Source organism: Manis javanica, chromosome 9, assembly GCF_040802235.1.
Source record: "Manis javanica isolate MJ-LG chromosome 9, MJ_LKY, whole genome shotgun sequence".
Taxonomy (NCBI): Eukaryota; Metazoa; Chordata; class Mammalia; order Pholidota; family Manidae; genus Manis; species Manis javanica.
The window spans coordinates 84,040,241-84,057,447 of record NC_133164.1 but is presented as its reverse complement, the minus strand read 5'-3'; the positions used below and the strand labels follow the sequence as shown (position 1 = coordinate 84,057,447).

Here is a 17,207-nt window from a genome sequence, read left to right as displayed (position 1 = left end):
AGGCCTTACCATTTCCAAATGTGTGCAGGCTCACTGGTTCCCCGAGGAGGGTAGGAAGGGTAAGGTAACTGTGGCTCTGAAGGCTTCATCCACTCCAGGCACTCAAGGTCACCTACTCAGCAAATGAAAGAAGAAAGCCTTCATTTCCAGCCTTCTCACGGACAGGTCAGCTCCCTTTCTGTGGTTTCACAGTAACATTTGTATATGGTGATCCTCTTCTGGAGGGTTCCCAAATTGTATGATGCCTGGCATGCTCACGAATTTGTCCTAGTACCTGCAGGCCCGCTCCACAGCCTACCATCCTCCACCCATGCACCTCATGTGGCCCACGTGGAAAGAAAGAACTACAGTTGACTCAGCAGAATGTAAGCAGAGCTGCTTACTCCTCCCACGCTTGACTATCTTTTTGGCCCTCAGAGTTACAGGGAGCCATCCGACCCAAAGTTACCCAGATCGAATACCTGGAGGGGACTTTAAATCAGAGGCTGATCAAGCCCCAAAGGGAGTCCCTCAGGAATGAAGGTGACCAGGAATGAGGGTGACCCCAGTTTACATGACATGCTCTACAAACACAGCCAATTTCTGGTGCCAGCTTCTCGTGCCTGCTTCCAAATGGTCTTCACTAAAACTAATTTTGGAGTACTGTCTTCATTCTACTATAATTCAAGTTGTCCTCTATCCTTTTATTTTTCTTCTATAGTCAAGATTCTGTTGACCTACCTTTGTGTCTGTCAAGGAAAAACACAGTGTTTTCCTTGACTCACACACAATACTCCCAAGAACTCCCAGTGTGTGGGTATTTTCCCACACTGACCAATTCTCTGACACCAGCTGGGGATCCTACAATTGGATTTGATTCCAACACTAAATGAAGTTAGCAAAGACCGTACAGATTAAGGGCTCAGTCCCACAAGCCTACCTCCATTTCAGGGACCAATTGTAGGTATTGGGTCTTACCCATAACTTCTGTCTGACTTGGCTACAAATTGGAGGTTCCCATGACACCCTCCTCAGGTTCACGAATTTGCTAGAGTGGCTTACAGAACCAGGAAAGCAATTTATTTACCACTGCCAATTTATTATAAAGAATATTCAGAGAATACAAATAACAGCTAGATGAATGGGTACACAGAGCAAGATCTTGAAGGGGTCTGAGTGCAGGAGCTTCTATCCCTTTGCATTTAGGGTGTGTCGCCCTCCAGGCACACTGATGTGTTCTACCAACCTACAAGCCCTCCGAACCCCATACTTTTGGGATTTTTATGGAGGCTTCATCATGTAGGTATGATCTACCATTAACTCAATTCAGCCCCTCCCCCCTTCCTGGAGGATGTGGGGAGGGGCTGGAAGTTCCAAACTTCTGATCATGGCTTGGTCTTTCTGGTGACCAGCCTCCATCCTGAAGCTTCCAGGAGCCCAGCAAGAGTTGCCCCATTAGAACAAAAGACACTCTATCACCCAGGAAATTCCAAGGGATTTAGAAGCTCAGTGTCAGGAACTGGGGTCAAAGAGCAAACATTAAGACAAAAGATGCCCCTAGTGCTCTTATCATTTGGGAAATTGCAAGCGTTTAGGAGCTCTGTGCCAGAACACTGTCCTACTGTCTATTCCCGAAAATTTGTTTCCTTATGTCACTAATTCTCCATCTTTGTTTACAACTGCTCAAAGTGTAGGCTTTAAGATGGAGTTCATGCATTACTCTGTGGCACACCCACCTTCCTTGCTACCTGCCCGGGAACCAGCTGCTCTGTTTCCTTGCCCTCCAGCTTTTGGCCCCCCTCTGTGCTCTCTTGGCACTTTTGAGCTCAGCCCCAAAGTATAACAGGATAAAGGTTTCTATAGTTTTCTTGATGTGGGGAGGATTGTCCAGATAGGGCCCAGACTCTAAATGGCTTTCTCCACTATTCAGTCCTCTTTCTGCATGCACTACTGGGGCCCTTTTAGCTGAAATGGAGGGGCCCTTTTACTCTCAGGGCCTGAGCCTCACATGCACGGCATCCCGATCTTCTCTGTCAGCCCTTGTCTGGGCTAGAAAGTGGGGAACCCATGAGTTCCATGTCCTGATCTCACAAGAAACCTCTCCAGGCAAGACAGCATTGGTGGATGTTGCATGTGATCATTCATATTATGCTTGGGGAGTTGAGGCACACAGTGGGACGTGAGTTTTGAGTTCAACTGACAAGGGAGGTGAGGCTGCTAAATTTCAGGTCCAGTAGCCTGCAGAAATGCTAGAGATGGCAGCCAGATTCACAGAGAATACCGGGGAGATGACCGAAAGGCCCCCCCTTCCAGCTGCAGAAATGCACTGAATCCCTGCTGAGAGAGAGAGAGGAGGGACTGCTCCACATTCTCAGCTCTCATGTCTCAGAAGCAAAACATCAGACACTAAATAATGGGACTACTGACTGACACCACTCTCAAGAAAGATACTCCAGTAGAGGGTAAGCAAAACAGGATTTTCAAAGGATGAAGAATGACTTTACCCAATGATTCTGTCCCCAAAAACTGAAGGAAGGTGGAGAAAAAGAGATTGTGACTGCTTATTAAATAGAGTTTCTAGAAAGCAGGATCTGATTACCACTTCCTCTAGTAGTCTTGCTAAGTGGATTCCTGCACACAGGAAAAAGAGGGAAGGTCATCAAACTCAAATAACTTCAAACCAACTCCCAAAGCAAGCCTGGCAAATAATTCACTGCCGGAAGCTGGGGAGCTCTAGGGGATTGGTGCAGCTGGCAGCTCCGGCGAGCCTGCCCCAGCTCTGCAACAGAAATGCAGGACACCCGCTGACATGTGCATTTTGGATAACAACAAGTGGTGTTGCCTGTGAGTATGTGCCTGTTGTTTATCAATTCAAGTTTAACGGGTGTTCTGTATTTTATCTGGCATTCCTACTCCCAACACTTAAAAAAAAAGTGTGCCTAATATAATTTCCCCTAGATACTTCAGCCTTCCTTCCTCTTATATCCCAAAGAGCTGAACTTCTTTCTCTAAAGAAAAAGGTTGCACGTAAAATGATGCAGGGAATTTAAACTTGTTTGATATAAAGAAAATCAGGGTTCCAGGGATGTGAAGTGGATTTTATTTTCCTTGTTGTTCTTCCCTAGTGAAAGAAACGAAAGTAAATTACAGGGCTGAGAATGAAGAGAAACAGGTTCTGATTCTGTGCCTGATCCCCGCTTCCAGTTAGCAGCACCCGCAAGTCCCTTTCCTCTGCCCCCCTCCAAACTCAGATCTGGGGCTTTCACTTGGCAGTTGGTGGTGGAAGAAGAGGTGTAGATATAGAAGGATTTCTGTATGTGTGACCTGCAGGTTGGGAACGAACTATATTTAATATTTAAAAGTGCACATTTATTCAATTAATGTAAGGAGATGTTTTAGCCATTACATCTACATATGTTCCTCTTGTTTTAGTTAAAAATAAAAATGATACATAGATTTGTCCCTGAAGAGAGAGCTAGAGAGAAATGGATGTCAGTCCAGCTATGCCATAGTTCTGAGCGTCAGATTCTTCCCATGTGGACGGCAGACCTGGGGGAAGAGTTCTAAGGTCTCTTCCCATTCTAGGACCCTGATGTGACAATTCCTCAGTGGGCTTTTGTAGGCTGCAGGAATTCTGTAACTCAGAAAACGGAATAAATATTACGACTTGGCTCTCAGCCAAGAGCAAGGTTCAGTTTTTCTGCTTCAGGTCTTACTTTTAGGATTGAGCACTGGACAATTATGGGGGACAGTTAGCTTCTAGAGATGCCTAGATTTGGTTGGATATCAGGAAAGAAAAAAGAAAGGGAACAGTCATTCTCCAGTGGATGGAAATAGGATCACTGGGTAATGTACTCAGAGTAAACATAAACATGTACTCTTCTTACATCTTATCGTGATAGACTCCACTGTTTGTTATGGGAAGCAGGTTATAAGGATGGGTTAGGGAATAATGGACTAGGAGGGGTGACTTCCTTGTTCTGCTGGTGTGTTTGTGTTGGAGCGTCTATATATCATGTAATAGCTGATTTGTATTAACTGCTTGGACTCTCACATAAACTACACAACGGACACACAGTCAATACAGTGCCACAAAATTAAACAATCTGTAACTATGATCATGGGATCAAAAGATATTTTGAGTTCCAATTCTACTACTAACAGGACATACTGCTTTACATAAGTAACTCTATTACGTTTTTTTCCATGTGGAAATCTACACATGAAAACAATGTGTAAGTCTAGATGAAGCAAACGTTTCTTTTAGATGCCATTAGGGTAAATATATACATATATATACCTAAAGCAGTGTATTTGGAATGTGAAAGGAAAGGAGCGACACATAGCAGCAATTCACCAGAGAGTTCCGCTTTATTAGGGAAAGGTACTGGGTTATATAGGAAGGGGCATGAATTGATTGAGGTGTCACTTCTACGGGGCTGGTGGCTGTTGGCTAGGTGCTGGGATTGGGAGGGGGGCGAGAGGTGATTGGGCTTCAGGTGGCACCGGCGGGAACTGAGGACCCCGAAGAGAAGAGAAGCCGGAAGTTTGCCATCTTACTGGTAGGGACCCTTCATTCCCCCCTTTCTCCTCTATGGGTTTGTGGACGTTGCTTTCTCTCTGGCTGCTTCTTGCTGAACAGGGGCGGAGAAGGGAGTGAGGGCTTGAGGATTGGGAGGAAAGGGTTGATAGGACTCCCCGCAGTAAGGACGAGTAGATGTGGACTTCTTCAGGTTTGAAAATCAATGAAGGTTCCCTATAACTATAGGTTGAGGACCTGTTGATTCCAATGGTGCTAAGAGGATATGGGTGTCAGGAGCCAGGCGTCTGCGGCCATTGTTTCCAGGAACAGTTTCCAGTGAAGAGAGGGGTCCATCTCAGTGTGTGGTGAGGAGGTCACATGAGGATGAGGGATCTTCTGTGGCTAGAAGCTGGTAGTTCCTAAGTAAAAGCTGGTTGAAAGCTTGATTAGAGATTTTTCCAACTTGGGATTTGATGAACTTTATTATACAGGGTAAGAAGAGACAGGCGAGAAGAATGACTATTATGGGGCCTGCAATGGGCCAGAGCCAGGTGAGGAGGGGGTTTGTTAGTATTGAAGAGAATGGGTTGGAATTGGAAGCAGAGTGGAGGCTGGAGGCAAGGTCGGTGAGTTTGGTAATGTTAGTTTCTACAATGCCGGAATAGCAGCACTCTTCTCAGAGGAAGACGCAGGTGCCGCCCTTCTTGGCTGTAAGCAGATCTAGGGCCCGCCGGTTTTGAAGGGTGACTTTAGCTAGCGAAGTGACCTGTCTTTGGAGAGAGGCTAGGGAATCGGCAGTGGATGTCAGGGCTCCCTCAAGTTTGGCGTTGAGATCTCTAACTGCCTATAGTGACCCAAGGCTTCTCCCGAAAACCCTGCCCCAATGGCTGAGGTGATCAAAGAGCTACTGACCATGATGGGAAGGAAAGCAGCTCTTTTTGTGCACAAGGGCAAGGTAGGTTGGAGCTCAAGGAATTCTGCCATGCTGTAAAGTGTAAACTGTGGGATTAGGGTGACGAGAATGCAGGTTGTATCGGAGTTGAGAGGCACTGAGTTGAAAAGACTGCCATTACACTAAAAGAAGTGTCCCGGCTGCATAAAAGTCTTAGAGCCGGAGGTAGGGGTGTAGATAGAGAGGCAGTGAAGTGCGCTGGAGGCGGGTGGAGTTGGGTTTACACAGTGGTGGATGGTGAGATTATCTGCGTATTCTGGTTCCCATAGGGGTATGTCTGCCAGGGGGCGGAGAGGTTGTCCTTCTGCATGGAAGGAGTAGTTGGAAATATTAAGGGGCACGGCGGCCAGCAGTGTGCGCTGTAGTGATGCGCACAAGAAACAATTGGCTGTGTTAAGGGTGTGGTTGAGAAAGATGGTGGTGTCCTGAATGAGCTGTAATGAAGAGTAGGAGAAATGGGAAGAGGGGCGGGGATAAGAAGATGAAGAGCGCCGTTAAGAGTTTGGATAATGACTTTTTCGGAATGTCTGATATCTGATGCAACTTGAGAGATCTGGAAATGAGAGGGAACATACTTTTGAGAGATATGAAGGGTACCGTGGGGGTCGAGGACCCCCCCATAGTAAACTGAGGCTGTGACTCTGGCAGCTCATCGAGAGTCCCAGGGATCTGGGATTGATAAGGAGAATGAGCTGTTGGGATATTTCATGAAACGGTTGGAGGAGTAATACTGTGGGTACTGGAAGTTACTCATGTAGTGAATTGCACAAGACCAGTAGGGACATCCCCCGTAGGTGTCTGGCTATTGCCTGCAATAGGCTTGTTTTTGGTCATAGAGGAAGCAGAGGTAGGAGAATAAGGGTAGCTGCTAGTGAACACTTCGGTGGAGGGAGGAAAGTGGAGGTATAAAGGCTCAGAGCAGCTTTTCAGAGGGCAGTCTGGTGTGGCAATGAGGGCAGTAACTTTTGTTTGATGCTGTGTGTAAGTCTGTCTGACTTTGAATCACCATACAAAGGAGGCTGGGGTGGCGGGGAAGACAATAAGAATGAGGAAAAAAACAAGAGAGCAGTAAAGGAGGGAAAAGTCATGATTCGGGTATGGATGGCAAAGGGGGTGAATGGGATTTTGGAGGAAAGAGGACAGTAAGGTCAGAAGTCTGGAGGGAGGGAGAGTCTGTAAACTTTTGTAGGTTAAGAGATCTTTTAGGTGATGTAGGGACAGAATGGTAAGGGGTGCCCTGAATGTCAGTTTATGAGCTTCTTTCTGCAAGAGCTGTCTAGCGGCTAATGCTCGTAGGCAGGGGGCTCATCCCCGAACTGTGGGGTCTAATTGCTTGGAGAGATAAGCTACTGGGGCAAAGGATGGGCCATAATATTGGCCTAGGACTCTTAGAGCTTGACTGGACCTCTCATGAATGTATAATGAGAAGGGCTTCGACAAATCAGGAAGATGGAGAGCTGGGGCTTCTACAAGGGCTTGACGGAGCTTAATGAAGGAGTGTCGGGGTAAGGAGGATAATGGTTTTTTTAGGGGGGGGCTCTTGCTGAGGTCGTATAGGGGTCTTGCCAACAGAGAGCAGGGAGAAGTTAGGGATTTACGCTCTAAAATATCTACCCAGGATTAGAAAGGAAAGGATTTCTGTCTTGGTTTTGGGAATGGGCAGGTCAGAGAGGAGCCATTTTCTGTCTAAGGTAATGGACTTTCTTTGTTGAGATAGAAGGAATCTGAGGTAAGTGACAGGAGGGGAAGAGATTTGAGCTTTGACGGGGGATACTCGGTAACTTCTGGACGCTAGAAGGTTAAGTAGGGAGGCAGTGTCAAGTTGAGACTGTTCTCACGAGAGACTGCAGAGTAGAAGATTGTCTATGTATTATAAGGGGGACTTGGAGTGATCATGATGAAACTGTTTGAGGTCCTGAGCTAGGACTTGTCTAAAAATATGGGGACTATCTCGGAAGCTTTGTGGCAAAACTGTCCAAGTGAGTTGTTTAGAATGTCTTGTGTATGGGTCCGTCCAGGTGAAGATGAAAAAATCATGGGAGCAGGGGTCTAGAGGGATAGAAAAATGGGTCTTTGAGATCTAGGACTGAGAAGTGGGATGCTGAGGCAGGGATCTGCGATAAAAGGCTGTATGGATTTGGAACTAAGGGATGGATAGGAACAACGGCTATGTTGATGAGGTGAAGGTCTTGGACAAGGCAGAAAGATCTGTTGGTTTTTTAACAGCTAATATGGGGGTATTAAATGGGGAGTGAGTGGGTCTGAGGTAATTTTTGTTTAAGAGATCTTGAATGATGGGTTGGAGGCTTATGAGGGCTGAAGTGGTTAGGGGGTATTGGGCCTGACAGATATACTGAGAGGGGTCACGTAATTTGATAGAGGCAGGGGGACATAGGGCTACGGAGGGGCTTGTAATGTCCTAAACTTGGGGATTTACAGGGTGTATGAGGGCAGAACCGGAGCTTTCATTTGGTAGAGGGATGTCGTTGGCTATGAGGGCTATCAGAAAGGGAGTACTGGGGGCTGTGGGAGTGGATATAGTTATGGAAACATGGAGGAGGGAAAGGATGTCCCATATTAGTAAAGGGATGGGACACTGGGGCATAACCAGGAAGGAGTGGGAGTAAGGTATGTGATTGTCTTGGATTGTGCATAATGTGGGGGGGGTTTAATGGGAAAATCTGTTTACCTCTTACCCTGACTATAGGAGTAATGGCAGGGATGGTAGGGCTCCGGTATTCTCGCAAGACTGAGAAGGTGGCTCCTGTGTCTAGGAGGAAGGAGATGGGGCGACCGTCTACTATTAAAGTAACCCTGGGCTCCTGTTTGGTGATGGAAATGGTCGGGCGAGAAGCCCCTGGGCCCCATCAATCTTCTTCTGCCAGCCCCACTATGGCGGGCTTAGGATGGGGGTTGTTCATCCAGCCTCCCCTTCGGGTGGTTGGGCAATCAGACCCCCAGTGGCCCTTTTTGTGGCATCTGGGGCATGGGGTGGTAGGAGATCTGGGGGAGGGGCACGCCCTTGACCAATGTCCCTCTTTTCCACACTTGAAACAAGCTCCTGGGGGGGGGGGGCTTGTTTGTAGAGGGGCGCTCAGGTTGTGGTTTTATCAGCTGGGCCAACGTTTGGAAATTGGCCTGATCAGCCTTTTGTTTACGGCGTTCTTTCTCCTCTTCCCTCTTATGGAAGACTTTAAAGGCCACTGTTAGGATCTCAGTCTGTGGGGTAGCGGGGCCCTGTTCTAACTTTTTGAGTTTAGCTTTAATGTCGGGGTAGCCTTGAGCTAGGAAGTATGTCATAAGGACATGTCTTCCTTCAGGTGTTTCTGGGTCCAGGCTGGTATACTGTAATAGGGCTTGAGTGAGTCTGTCTAAGAACTCAGAGGGGATTTCGTCTCTCTTTTGAATCATGTCTTGGAGCTTTTGAAAATTGACTACTTTACAAGTTGCCTTTTTCAGACCTGCTATTAAGCAGGAGGCAAAAATATCTCGAGAGCGGAGACTCATGGCGGTGTTATAATCTCAGTGTGGGTCTTGTTCGGGGACAGCAGTGGGGCCAGGGGGATAGGTGGGGTCAGTCCTGTGGGTTTCGGTAGCCTGCGTTTGGGCGAAGTCTCAAACTCGTCTACGCTCTTCAGGGAGGAGAGTATTGGCCAGGAGCATGAAAATGTCATGATGTGTGAGGCTGTAAGACTGGAGGGTCTATTGAAACTCCCTGATGTATGTCATGGTATCAGTGGAAAAGGAACTTAGGCGTTTCTCTAGTTGGGCTAAATCTCTTAAGGAGAAAGGGACGTGAACGCGCACGATGCCTTCGGATCCTGCTACTTCCCAGAGGGGGGCAATAATTTTGGGAGGCTCTCGGGACTGAGTCTGAGGGGGACTGAAGGGTTCTGGCTCAGTCTGTGGGGGAGTGACGCGGTCTAGCCGTGCCTAGTCGAGCAGGTCCTGAAGTGCAGAAGGGGGGCAAAGAAAATAAAGAAAGATAGAATCGGACCCACATGTTGCCAGCTAGCAGCTTAGCTGCTTACTTCTGCTGCTCTAGTTGGGCTTGAACTTATGACTCTGAATTAAGAGTCCCATGCTCTACTAACTGAGCTGCAGCAGGGCTCTAGTTAATTGCTTATGGAATGCGTAAACAGAATGTTCTTTGTTCTCCATTCCTGCCACATCTGCAAGTGGGGGAAGGGCATATTTAGAAGCAGGGGCGGTGTTTCTACACATCTTCAAGGTCTCCCTATTTTCAGAGTGAGGAGTCTTGGCAAGATATGTTTTTGTGGACAGATAACTTCTAAGGACTGCACCGGTTGTTCTCTAGCTTGTGCTTTCCCATGCTGCGTTCAGACATGAGGGAAGGTGCTTTCCCATTCTCCCTACAAACATGTGAGAAGACAAAGGCAGTCCCTAACAGGGGAGAAACAGGTGATGAGGGCAAAGACGCAGGAGGCTCCTGGGACCTAGTTAAAGGGGGGCTGAAAGGCTCAGGCTTAATCTGCAGGGTATGAAGGTGGAGGAGGTGAGATGGGGGAGGAGATGGTTGGGGAGGAAGGGAGAAGGGCTGTTGTAGGAGAAGAAGGGGAGTGAACGGGAGGCTTCTGCGGGGGCGCGGCTTGCAGGCTAGGAGAACTTGGGAGGGGACAGGGAGAGGAGGAGGCGGAAAGCTTCGATATAGGGAATCTCCTTCCATTTTTTCAGGTGCTGGCAGTAGTTAAAAAGATCGCGAGTGATGTTAGGATCAAGAGTTCCCCCTGCGGGCCATTGGTTGTTATTGTCTAGGGGTATGTCTGCCAATCTTGGGAGCAATATTTACGGAGAAGTTTTGGTTTTATATTAGGCGTCAGGGAGAGGGTAGCCAGATGCTTAAGCAGGCATTAAAGAGGTGAACTTTCAGGGAGGGATGAGGAGGCTCCCATGGCTAAAGGACAGAGAAGGAGACAAACAGGGGAAGACGAACGGAGATCCTCGGACTGGAAGTAGACCACAAGGAGACAAAGGGCGTCCCTGATGATCCTTGGTGGTCTGCGGAAACTCGTATACGAGCCAGAATTTCTTAGGAAGTGTGGGTCGTCACCCAGACTTCCCTAAGAAGGCAGAGTGCCGGAGTCTTGAGGTACCTAGTGCTAGGCGTTTTCGGCGGACGGAGCAGAAGGAGGAGGGGGGGGAAAAGGGAGCGTTCTCATCCACAAAGGAGTCACCTCATTTATGGCTGTTGGAGGGGGGTGCCTGAGAGTTGGCCGCAGCCGTGAAGGCCTGAGGCGGGGATTTATGACTGTCGGAGGAGGGGCCTGAGGGTCCGCCGCAGCTGTGAAGGCCTGAGGCGGGGAGAGTTCCCTCCTCATCCCCGAGCGTCAGGGCCTTGCCGGACGATCACGGTCAATGGCACTGCGATAGCTCAGGGAGGAGTGGCCCACTCTGGAGGGCAAATTTACCTAAAGGCCAGAGAGGAGTGGTGAGTGTGATGAGCCAGCGCCGGAAAAAGAGGACGAAGGCAAACTGCTGCTGGTGTCGGGGGGAAGACGGGGCCCAGTTGGGGTGTCCCGTCTCCCAGGTTTCAGCACCAATGAAAGGAAAGGAGCGACACATAGCAGCAATTCACCGGAGAGTTCCGCTTTATTAGGGAAAGGTGCTGGGTTATATAGGAAGGGGCATGAATTGATTGAGGTGTCACTTCTACGGGGCTGGTGGCTGTTGGCTAGGTGCTGGGATTGGGAGGGGGGCGAGAGGTGATTGGGCTTCAGGTGGCGCCGGCGGGAACTGAGGACCCCGAAGAGAAGCCGGAAGTTTGCCATCTTACTGGTAGGGACCCTTCAGAATGGATAATAATAAAGATAAAGGCCAAAGAAAAGAATATCATGACTTGGCTAATTTCGGCTGAGGGACGAAATGGCTCCAGCTTTACTACTGAATAATCATCATAAAGTGAAAAGGACTGAACCTTAGGCCAAACAAACAAACAAACAAAAAAATCTCACCATATTAAATAATAGTGGCATTCATTATTACCAAAGGGGCAGTTATTCAAAGGCAGGCACATCCAAGCCCTTGCTCACCAGCCTCCTTTTAAAAGAAAATTAACCTCTTTTGAGTCATGACACAAGCATATTCACACTCCAAGTGGGAAGGGAGTAAGAAACTAGATTCATAAACTTTCCACTTCTGACTAAGCAGGTTCAGAGAATTGTAAAATTACTTCTTTGGGGGCCATTTCCCAGGTATTAAAAGCCTTCCACACAATCACAGCGCCCACTGGCTTGATATGAGTAATCCCAGCATTCCCAATGCATCCATCAAAAAAGTACATAGATTGCTAACCCATGACTGTCTGTTGGGCAAGTAGTAATTCTTCTCTTACCCACATTTATTATTTTGTACTTGGATTATTTAACTCCAAATAACAAGATCCTTTAGTAGGTGGCTGGCATTGGTAGAGATTCTGTACCTCTTGATTATTTCGTACTATATTCCATGAGTAAGAGAAAACAATGGCTACTTAAATATGGCGAGGCACAGCCAAATACAGTTGAATTGTATAAGCAAAGTTCTAGTGAATCTAAACTTAAAACCTTTGTCTCAAAATTTCACATCTTGCGAGAGTATAGTTCTAATAGCCTTTTAAAAATTTATTGAATTACAAATGAAAGACTTCAAGTTAGAAAAATTGGATTGCCTTTAAAAGTGACATTAATAATAACGAAAAATATTATTATTATTATAAAAATGTTTGGCCTTAAAGCACACTTTTCCTCAAGTAATTTGAAGCATTTAACAATATGCATGACTGCACTTGTTCATGACAGGAAGAGTTATAGATGGTGAAAACTTTAAAGGAACAAAGAGATGTTTGGATTGCTCTAGCTTAGTATCAGTGTTCAAAACGAAAGGGAAGAACTTTGTTTTCCTTTTGAGTCAATATAGATAACTAACCAAGGTAAATTAGTTCCCAAAGCAGATCTAGGGTAGCTCTCTAGCCAGCTTAAACTCACTAGGTAATTGCCAACTTCCCTATGTTCTTTTCCAACTCTACCTGTGCTTACCGTCTGGCTTAGGATAAAAGCATGGAAAAGCCGGAGTAAGCTCGGTTCTCTCCCCTGGAGCTCTGAAAGGGAGAAGAGCGATCCTGGCCTTCTTTTCTCTGTTGGAAGGAGCGTGGATGCCATCATGGAGCTCCTGTAGCTCCTGGCTGCTGTTCTCTGGACTCCTATGTGAGAGAGAAAGAAACTTCTGCCTTGTTTAAGCTATTGATATTTTGAGCTTTTCCTGAGCTTCACTTTAATGGATGCACTTCCATAAGATGGTTTTTGCCTACAATAATATCTGTCACCTCAAGTAGCAGGAAGCCTTGGAAAATACTCTGTTGCAATGCCCTCCCCAGTGTCTCATCTTATTGTGGCCTTTTCTCTAGAAATGCTCCTAAGTTGTACATGCACGAAGACCCTTTGCCTCACTGAATAGCTGTGAGCAGGAAGCCCTCTTGTAAACTGGTTAACAGTCTTACTAAGAGTGAAAAATCTCACTGTATCTCAGTTGCCCCCAAATTCCCCACTGCATGTGCTCCAGTGGGCCGGAAAATGTCAGTCATACAGACTAGAGTTTCAGAGTATATTTCATTTTAAAATTTAAAGCTGAAAAATAAAAATGTCCTTTTCCTTGTTCTCAAGGGTCAAGTAGAACCTTATGATACACAGGGTTGCGTCTGATATCTCATTCATTATGAAAAGGGTTTCCTTGAATCCTTTAGAACCTGTGACTTTGAGCAGAAAAGTGCTGCTATAAAGGTAATTCAGCCAAATAAAAGGAAGATGAGGGGCACCCAGCAAGGCTCTGTGAAACGAGCCTGGGAAGATGTCTGGAGTCACCTGGGCAATGAACTTTTGTGGCCAGAAATCCACCTTTTGTGAGGGGGCTGCACCCAAACTTCACTTCCCATGGCACCAGTGGCTTCTTTCCCTGGCAAGGGGTCTAACACTTACCAGGACACAGCAGGCACGGGCTGGCAGATGATGACCATTAAAAAAACTCACCTTACACAACTGAAGAAAAAAAATCACTAAATTTTGAAAGAAACATTTACTGCAATTACTTTGGGAACAGGTCTGGAAGTTTCTTTATAAACTAAACATACACCTCCCCTATGACCCAGCAATTCCACTCCACTGCCCAAGAGAACTGAAAACATATCTCCACACAAAGCCTTGTGCAAGAATGTGTACAACAGCTTTACCCATAATTCCAAACTGGAAGCAGCCAGGCTCCATCAGTGTGGGACTGGCTACACAACTTGTGGTGTATTCATTCAAGGATACTCTACTAAACAATAAAAAGCAATGAATTACTGATATACTTAATTATATGGATGAAACTCAAAAAACAACTATGCAGGGTGTAGGAAGCCTTGCACATATTGTACAATTCCATTTAAATGAAATTCAAGAATGGGCAAAACTAATCTATGGTGGAACAAAATTAGAAGAGTGGCTGTCTGTGGGGGTGGGAGGCAAGGATTGACTGGGAAGAAGCAGGAGTGAGATGTATTCTGTATCTAAGTTCTGTAATACAGATTTATACAATTGCCAGACTTCACTGAATGTGCTCTTAAGATTTGTGCAATTTGCTGATTTTTTTTTATTGTGGTAAAATATACATAATATAAAGTGTGCCATTTAAATCATTTTTAAGTATATGGTTCAGTGGCATTGAGCATATTCATATTTTTGTTCAGAAATCACCACCCTCTGTCTCCAGAATTTTTTCATCATCCCCAGTTGAAACTCCTTTCTCATTAACAGTGCTTCCCATCACCCTCTCTTGTCAGACCCTGTTACCCGCCATTGCACCCTCTGTCTCTATGATTTTGACACTATTCTAGGTCCTCATGTAAATAGAATCATCCAATATTTTTCCATTTAGGTCTGGCTTATTTCACTTAACATAATATTTGTAAGGTTCATCCATGTTGTGGCATGTATCAGAAATTCATTTCGTTGTAAGACTGAGTATTCCATTGTACTTAAATATCACATTTTGTATATCTATTTATTCATCGATGGACATTTAAGTTGTTTCCATCTTTTGGGTATTGTGAATAATGCTGCTGTGAATACTAATGTACAAATACCTGTTCAAGTCCCTGCTTTCAATTTTTTCATTATATATCTAGAAGTGGAATTGCTGGATCGTATGGTAATTCTATGTTCAATTTTGAGAAACTGCCATACTATTTTTCACAGCAGCTCTACAGTTTTACATTCTGACCCCCAATGCACAAGGGTTTCAATTTCTCTACATTGCCAACAATTGTTCTGTTGTTTTTTGTACTAGCCACTCTAATAGGTGTGAAGTGGTACCTCATTATGGTTTTGATATGCATTTTTCCAATGATTAGTGCTGTTGAGCATCTTTTCATGTGCTTATTGGCCACTTGTGTCTCTTTTCTAGAGAAACCTATTCATATCAATTTTTCAGTTTTAATTGGATAGTTTCTTTTTTCTGTAGTTGTTGAATTATAGGAATTCTGTATATAGTCTGGATATTAATCCCCTATCAGATACATTATTTGCAAGTATTTTCTCCCATTCTATGGGTTGCCTTTTTACTCTTTCAATAGTGTCCTTCAATACATAGAGTTTTAATTTTGATGAAACCCAATTTATCTATTTTTTTCTTTTGTTGCTTGAACTTTTGGAGTCATTTCCAAGAGATCATTATCAAATCCAATGTCATGAAACTTTCCCCCTATGTCCCTATTTTTTTACTAAGAGTTATATATTTTTAGCTCTTAAATTTATATCTTTGACCCATTTTTATTTTTTTGGGTGTGTATGTTGTCAGATAAGTGTCCAACTTCATTCTTTTGATGTGAATATCCAATTTGCTCAGTGTGATTTATTGAAAGACTATTGTTTCTTCACTGAATAATCTTGTACAACACAAAGAAATAAAAGGCATCCAGATTGGCAAGGAAGAAGTCAAATTGTCCCTGTTTGCAGATGACATGATATTGTACATAAAAAACCCTAAAGAATCCACTCCAAAACTGCTAGATCTAATATGTGAATTCAGTAAAGTTGAAGGATACAAAATTAATACACAGAAGTCTGTTGCCTTCCTATACACTAATGATAAACTAGCAGGAAGAGAAATCAGGAAAACAATTCCATTCACAATTGCATCAAAAAGAATAAAATACCTAAGAATAAACCTAACCAAGGAAGTGAAAGACCTATACCCTGAAAACTATGGGACATTCTTAAAATAAATTAAAGAGGACACTAATAAATGGAAATTCACACCATGCTCTTGGCTAGGAAGAATTAATATTGTCAAAATGGACAGATTCAATGCAATCCCTATCAAAATACCAACAGATTCAATCTACAGATTCAATGCAATCCCTATCGAAATACCAACAGCATTCTTCAACAAACTAGAGCAAATAGTTGTAAAATTCATATGGAACCACAAAAGACCCCAAATAGCCAAAGCAATCCTGAGAAGGAAGAATAAAGCAGGGGGTATTACACTCCCTGACTTCAAGCTCTACTACAAAGCCACAGTAATCAAGACAATTTGGTACTGGCACAAGAACAGACCCACAGACCAGTGGAACAGGATAGAGAGTCCAGATATAAACCCAAACATATATGGTCAATTAATATATGATAAAGGAGCCATAGACATATAATGGGGAAATGACAGCCTCTTGAACAGCTGGTGTTGGCAAAACTGGACAGCTACATGTAAGAGAATGAAACTGGATTATTGTATAACCCCATACACAAAAGTAAACTCAAAATGGATCAAAGACCTGAATGTAAGTGATGGAACCATAAAACTCTTAGAAAAAAATACAGGCAAAATTCTCTTGGACATAAACATGACCAACTTCTTCATGAATATATCTCCTTGGGCAAGGGAAACAAAAGCAGAAATGAATGAGTGGGGCTATATCAAACTGAAAAGCTTCTGTACAGCAAAGGAAACCATCAGTCAGAACAAAAAGACATCCTACAATATGGGAGAATATTTTCATAAATGACAGATCCAATAAGGAGTTGACATCCAAAATATACGAAGAGCTCACACACCTCAACAAACAAAAAGCAAATAAGCCAATTAAAAAATGAGCAGAGTTGCTGAACAGATACTTCTCCAAAGAGGAAATTCAGATGGCCAACAGGCACATGAAAAGATGCTCCATATCGCTAATCATCAGAGAAATGCAAATTAAAACCACAATGAGATATCACCTCACACCAGTTAGGATGGCCAACATCCAAAAGACAAACAACAAATGTCAGTGAGGATGTGGAGAAAGGGGAACCCTCCTACATTGCTGGTGGGAATGTAAATGAGTTCAACCATTGTGGAAAGCAGTATGGAGGTTCCTCAAAAAACTCAAAATTGAAATACCGTTTGACCCAGGAACTCCAGTCTTAGGAATTTACCCTAAGAATGCAGCAGCCCAGTTTGAAAAAGACATATGCACTACTATGTTTATCGCAGCACTATTTACAATAGTCAAGAAATGGAAGCAACCTAAGTGTCCATCAGAAGATGAATGGATAAAGAAGATGTGGTACATATACACAATGGGATATTATTCAGCCATTAGAAGAAAACAAATCCTACCATTTACAACAATATGGATGGAGCTAGAGGGTATTATGCTTAGTGAAATAAGCCAGGTGGAGAAAGACAAATACCAAATGATTTCACTCATCTTTGGAGTATAAGAACAAAGAAAAAACTGAAGGA

General features: G+C 44.5%; 1 long non-coding RNA gene across 1 annotated transcript in view; it reads left to right on the top strand.

Annotated features, from left to right (window-relative positions):
• Window positions 1–2,718: 2,718 nt before the first annotated feature.
• LOC118972389 (uncharacterized) overlaps window positions 2,719–17,207 on the top strand; it is a 28,216-nt gene continuing 13,727 nt past the window's right edge. The window contains exon 1 of the long non-coding RNA XR_005061339.2: window positions 2,719–2,823. This is a non-coding gene — a long non-coding RNA (uncharacterized lncRNA). The remainder of the gene's footprint in view (window positions 2,824–17,207) is intronic.